General features: G+C 53.9%; 1 long non-coding RNA gene across 1 annotated transcript; it reads left to right on the top strand.

Annotated features, from left to right (window-relative positions):
* Positions 1–345: 345 nt before the first annotated feature.
* On the top strand, positions 346–2,795 carry LOC121097720. Its single transcript, XR_005831064.1, has 3 exons — positions 346–487; positions 2,133–2,134; positions 2,755–2,795. It is a non-coding gene; the product is annotated as an uncharacterized LOC121097720 (long non-coding RNA).
* Positions 2,796–6,719: the final 3,924 nt, after the last annotated feature.

Raw genomic sequence — 6,719 nt, 5'->3', positions numbered from 1 at the left:
TCTTGTTCTGCTGGGGTTATTCCTTTGGGTAACGCGTTGGGCTCCGAATGGAGTGCATCCTGACTTCCTCCTGACCCCTGCGAGACGTTTACCGGTGTTTGCCTTCCTCGTGTTTCACAGGGCCTCGGCTGTCGGTGTGCGGAGAAGCTGTCAGCCTTGTCAGAAGAGAGCGTGTAGCCAGCAAGCGCATCGTGGTGCTTCGGGACCAAGCTGATACCGCAGGCATCCGTCTTTTGTTTGCGAAAAGGCATCGCGAGGAAACGTGCCGGGGTGTCGGAGGGGGAAGAGGTAGGAGGCAGCTTTCAACCACTTTTAGGCTTAACTCCTGTGTTCCTGAGAACGGTTCTGGCCTTTGAGGGGTTTGCTTTTGGCTTTTTGCCTTAAGCTCGTCCTCCGTCACCGCTGTCGGCGTGCGCCGAGCCGCTGCTTAGGGAACGGTGGCGGTACAAGCTGTGTGCGTGCCGACCGTCCTCGAGGCTATAGCTGTGTTCTCCCTAAAAAAAAGCTTTCCGTAATACCGTGCTTCCGTTAGGACGCAATTTTCTCGAGTTCCCCCCCACCTCAGGGTGATTTTCCCACACACCTGCAGGCAGCAGGACTAACGTCATCTCCTTTTGCCCGCTTGGGCTCGGACTAAAATCCCCTTCCCTGGCTATTCTTTAGCTTGTACAGCCTTTGAGCCTTCCCTCGGGCCTGGCTGATGGTCCTTTGCCATTTCAGCCCGTTCACAGCCAGCGTGAGTTTCGGTACCGACTATGTCAACGGATTTCAGCTGCACGGTAAACCTGGCTTTTTTGTCAATTAAATGAAACTCAGCCTTCTAATTGCTTTCGAAGGGAACTACAGGAGATCCTGTCGGCGTGGGGGCCTAGCGTAAGCGATGGTGGAAAGGCGCATCGGATGTGACCTCCGTGTCAGCTCGGTGTGCCTCAGACAGACTGCATTTGGCACTCCGTGGCGTGCTGCGCAGCTCCGGAAATTCATGGTAGGGGAAAAAAAATGGGCGAAAATGACAGTCACGTAGAAACACGAGTTGGGAAGAAATGCTATACGTGAGGGCTTTCCGTTGGGCGAGGCAGCTGATCTTGCTTGTGGATCTTTGGGGTACGAGCCTGATGCCGAGCAGCTCGTTTTTTCATTTGACGTGCCTGGAGTTGTTTTCAAAGGGATGGAAGAGAAGCTTATGAAATAGGATAGGTTACTGAGTCTTCCTAAAACGCTCACGACAGTTATGTATAAAGCCGAAGCGAAGGACGAGGGAATAAAGTTCTGTGCTTTCTATAGTAAATACGGTACGCTTAAAAAGTGATCTCCGTGCAGGGGTCCTAGTTGTTTCTGTTTTTAAAATCAAAAAGAAGTTTAAGAAGTCTCAGCGGTTAGGGCGTGTGGGAAATAAATGGCTCTCCCGCAAAAAATTCCACGTCAGCAAGGCTCTTTGAACGATTCTTCTCGCAATCGATTCCGACTACAGCCAGTTCATGGTTTAATGTCGAGGTGTATGCTTGCTCTCCTCTAAAGCAGTATTTCATTTGCATTTCAGTCCTGTGGGTCATGACAAATTTGGGAAGAACCCGAAGGAAACTTTTCATCCTGGGACACAGAAGGTAGGAGGTGAGTTGTTTTTTGGGGGTTTTTTTTTTTTGAGTGGGGTTTTTTTTTTTTTTGTTTGTTTTGTTCCAACTACAGCCAGTTCATGGTTTAAGTCGAGGTGTATGCTTGCTCTCCTCTAAAGCAGTTTTTCATTTGCATTTCAGTCCTGTGGGTCATGACAAATTTGGGAAGAACCCGAAGGAAACTTTTCATCCTGGGACACAGAAGGTAGGAGGTGAGTGGTTTTTTTGGGTTTTTTTTTTTGAGTGGGGTTTTTTTTTTTTGTTTGTTTTCTTTCTGTTTGGGGTTTTTTTTTCGGTTGGTCGGTTGTGGCTTTTTATTCTTTTCTGGAAAAATAAGTCGTTACGTAGAAATGCTAGCGGTTTGTTTCTTTCTGTAGCAGGATAATAATGAGGAGTAGAGTTACAGGTAGAAAATCGGCTGTCTTTGTCAGTTGAAGTGGCTCCTTTGAAATTGAACAAATACAGGAGTACATTAACGGGGGGGGGTTGCGCTGTGTCTTCGGTACCGGTGTGCTAAAGATGTTGTTTTGTTTACGGGATTTATTGGCTGTCGAAGAGCAAGAGGCAAATGTAAACTTTTCACTCCTAGCACTCGCTCGGTGACGTATACCGACTTCGATATCAATTGCTTATTGCAGTGAAAAACTGCGGCGTTTCTGTGCAACGTCTGAGATCGAAAATCATTTCAGGCACTGGCATAACCTATCACACTAATAGGTGACCAACTTTAGTAATGTCATCAAAAAATCGTAATCTGTGATGGAAAGCGGTGTATGAGGTATCTGCTACTTGAGCATGTAATGGAGCTGGCACGAAGCGTATGTTGCCGTGCGTAGGTCGTATACAAAAGATGTATATAACAGTCCTTAGAGGAGTCCTTATTTGAGGTCTTTTGTTTGATTGTCTGTTTGTCCTGTAGTTTTTGGTTTTCTTTCTCCGGGACCTGTGAATTTTGAATTTGGAGTCCTGCATGCTAAGGATGGGCAGCTTACAGATGAGGAAACGTTCGGCGCCGGTGAGTTTTTCACCTTTGTCTTGGCTGAGGGTTGCATAAGATGTTGAGCTTCACTGCGAGTACAAACATTCACGGTCCTGACCCTCTTAGACTTCGTCTTGGGAGCCTTGAAGGCTTGCATACCAGTCGAATCGTTACACTGAATAAACCGTTTCTTTTTTTTCTAGGGGGCGTTCCCAGAATGAAGCGGTGTGGAGCTGAAGGGGACTACGATTTCACGGTGACGGAGCCGTTTGGACCGAGTCTTGAAGATCTCTTGGGTGTTTGTTCGAGGAAACTTAGTCTCGAGACAGTCCTCTTGCTCGCTGGCGAAACGGTAGGAAACTGCTTGGTTGATCTTGACGGTGCAGTCTGTTGGAAAATAAAGATTCCTTGAGAGATCAGAACCACATACGTTGTTTCTCTGATGTAAAGGTGAACGGGCCTGTGTCGTTCAAGGAAAGACTCAACGTTGGTTTTGTTTCTCTGAAACACAAAGTGCCCCGTCTAAAGTGATTACAGAGTCTGAATTGATTTTTAAAAAGCAGAGACTTGTGCCGTTTGCAAACCGCCTGTCGCACTGCTCAAAGACAAAAGACGTTCACCCGAGAAAGGTTTTGGAAACGAATGTCAAATAGACGTGGGGAAAGAGCTGGAGAGGTTTATGTATTGTCTGTCGAATTACCTTCTCTTTAATGCCCTTGCATTTTACAAGAAAAGGTTTCATTGCCTCTTTTATCGTTAAGGCAATGTTGCTGGTGTTTTTATAAGGAAAAAAAAAAGTGTATGCCCTGTCTCTCGAGTGATTCTTTTGTTTTTTCTTTTTTTTTTTTTTTTTTTTCTCTTTCTCTCTAGACTGGTCGAATTGAATATGTTCACTGGAAGAACTTGATCCAGCGAGATGTGAAGCCGGGCCGTGGGCAGAGTTCCCTTCTCGATTCCATTCGTATAATAAAGGGTGCAGTCTGTTAGCTAGGCTGGCTGCAGTACCCAATTTTTTTCGCCAGGCGGCAGCAGTGGCGCGGGCTGCAGTACCCGTTTTTTTTCGCCAGGCGGCAGCAGTAGCGCCGCCCTGCAGAGTACCCAAATATATTTCGCTAGATGGCAGCAGCGCTCCACCAACAGGGCCGGCTGCAGTACCCAATTACATTTCGCTAGATGGCAGCAGCGCTCCACCAACAGCGCCGGCTGCAGTACCCAATTACATTTCGCTAGATGGCAGCAGCGCTCCACCAACAGGGCCGGCTGCAGTACCCAAATATATTTCGCTAGATGGCAGCAGCGCTCCACCAACAGGGCCGGCTGCAGTACCCAATTACATTTCGCTAGATGGCAGCAGCGCTCCACCAACAGGGCCGGCTGCAGTACCCAAATATATTTCGCTAGATGGCAGCAGCGCTCCACCAACAGGGCCGGCTGCAGTACCCAAATATATTTCGCTAGATGGCAGCAGCGCTCCACCAACAGGGCCGGCTGCAGTACCCAATTACATTTCGCTAGATGGCAGCAGCGCTCCACCAACAGAGCCGGCTGCAGTACCCAAATATATTTCGCTAGATGGCAGCAGCGCTCCACCAACAGGGCCGGCTGCAGTACCCAATTACATTTCGCTAGATGGCAGCAGCGCTCCACAACAGCGCCGGCTGCAGTACCCAATTACATTTCGCTAGATGGCAGCAGCGCTCCACCAACAGGGCCGGCTGCAGTACCCAAATATATTTCGCTAGATGGCAGCAGCGCTCCACCAACAGGGCCGGCTGCAGTACCCAATTACATTTCGCTAGGTGGCAGCAGCGCTCCACCAACAGGGCCGGCTGCAGTACCCAAATATATTTCGCTAGATGGCAGCAGCGCTCCACCAACAGGGCCGGCTGCAGTACCCAATTACATTTCGCTAGATGGCAGCAGCGCTCCACCAACAGGGCCGGCTGCAGTACCCAAATATATTTCGCTAGATGGCAGCAGCGCTCCACCAACAGGGGCCGGCTGCAGTACCCAATTACATTTCGCTAGATGGGCAGCAGCGCTCCACCAACAGGGCCGGCTGCAGTACCCAAATATATTTCGCTAGATGGCAGCAGCGCTCCACCAACAGGGCCGGCTGCAGTACCCAAATATATTTCGCTAGATGGCAGCAGCGCTACACCAACCGGGCGGCTGCAGTACGCAATTTTTTCTCGCCAGATGGCAGAAGCGCTCCACCAACCCCACAGAGACACGGGGGCGAGCTCAGAGGAGCCCGCGGCGGCACTGAGCCCCTTCCAGGCCCGACGCAGAAGGGGAGCGCCAGCCCCTCCTCGGCCGGCTCCGCCCACGCCCGCCGGCCCCGCCCGCGCCCGCCGGTCCCGGCCCGGCCCCGGAAAGTGGGCTCATTTCCGGTCTGCCCGGCGCGCTGGAGTGGCTGTGGCGGTGCGGGGCTTACCCGGGAGCCTGGAAGACTTTCGGGCCGGGACGTGCGGCGGCGCGCTGGGTGAGCGCTCGGCCTGAGGGCGGGCGGGCGGGCGGGGGCCGGCGGGCAGCGGCCGAGGGGGGGGCGGGGATGTGGCGGGCCGGCGCTCGGCCGCGGCGGGGAGCGCCTGGTGCCGGCGGCGGGCGGGCTGAGGCGGGCGGCCAGGCCCGGCCCGGGACCGGCGGGGCTGCCGGCCGTTCTCGTCTCCCCGGCAGCGACGGTGGTCAGCGGGCTCCTCACGGTGCTGCCTATTTTGGGCTGGGTTTTGTGTGGTTTTTTTGTCTCTCGGGGCTGCGCCGCTACCTCAGCGCGGAGGCGAGGAGCGGCGGCGGGGCGGCCCCGGTGCTCGCCGCTTGTGGCGGCCTGGCGGGGCCCGGGAGAGGGAGGGGTCGGCCCGCGGCGACCTGCCGCCCCCCCCCCCCGCCGCCTCTGGGCTGCCCGGGCAGCCGCCGCAGCTCTGCGCGGGGCTTTGTCTTTCCCCCAGCCGCCGGCCTGAGCCGCGGCAGCGGGCTGAGGCTGCCGGGCCCCGCGGGCCGCAGAGGCTGCCTTGGGGCCTGTGGTCAGGCTGTCGCAGTGGGGTGGCTCGGGAGCCTCTGCCCGCCCCTGCGAGCGGGCAAGGGAAAGAAAAGAAAGCCGGGAGCGGGATCCCCACCCGTCGCCCCCGACTGCTGATTTCTCAGCAGGCGTTTAACTATCGGGGAGGGTCGGGAGGCAGCAGCTCAGGGAGATTGGTCAGTGGGTATCGTCACAGGCAACATAGGCTTGACTTGGGCACGATCAGTTTAATTTATTGCCAATTAAGAATCAAGTAGGACAGTAAGAAACAAAACTAAAAGGATCTTCCCCCCACCCTTCCTTCCCAAGCTCAGCTCCTCGCTGCCAAGCGGGGCAGAGGGGATGTGGAACCACGGCTGTCAGTCAGCCCCTCATCTCTGCTGCCCTCTCCTCACACTCTTCCCGTGGGGTCCCTTCCATGGGACACAATCCTTCAGGAGCCATTCCGGCACGGGTCCCCAGGGTCCCTGCCAGCAAACCTGCACAGGCTCCAGCCTCCTACAGGGCAGGTTTGCCTGCTGGCACGGGGTCCTGGTGGGCTGCAGGGAGCCACCCTGCTTCCCCACCATGCCACGGGCCACAGCAGGGTCTCCACCCCGGCACCTCCTCCCCCCAGCCTCGGTGCTGCAGGGTTGTTTCTCTGTTTTCTCCTGACTCCTCCCTCCGACAGCTACTATGCAGCATTTTTGCCCTTTCTTAGACACCCCCACCCATCCCACTACCACAGCCTGGGCACAAAACCCAGCACAGTGGCAACTCCAGCTGAGTCAGTCCCTCCCAGTCTGCCTACCACGCGGTACACCAGAGCACTTCATCTCTCAAATGGTTTTAAATTACTGCTTGCTAATTCCCCGTAAGTTTTAGTTACATAAATAAATTAAGTATAAGTAAAGTGTATTGTGCTGTTTCAGTTTACCTCAGCAAACAGCTGTGGTCACAGGGGGATTACGACCGCTCCTGGCACAGGAGACCAGACCGATGCAGGGGGCTAAAGCCCCTGCCCTAGAAAAAAACACAGCTGTAACAAGGATCTGCTCCTTTCTGGAAGGTTGCTCAAAGAAGAGCTATGTGCTAACAACTAATTGGTACAAAGAGCACCACCACAGCT

The sequence above is a fragment of the Falco naumanni genome, chromosome 15 (genome assembly GCF_017639655.2).
Source record: "Falco naumanni isolate bFalNau1 chromosome 15, bFalNau1.pat, whole genome shotgun sequence".
Lineage (NCBI taxonomy): Eukaryota > Metazoa > Chordata > Aves > Falconiformes > Falconidae > Falco > Falco naumanni.
The sequence above is the reverse complement of the archived record's forward strand: the minus strand, read 5'-3'. Positions and strand labels throughout refer to the sequence as shown.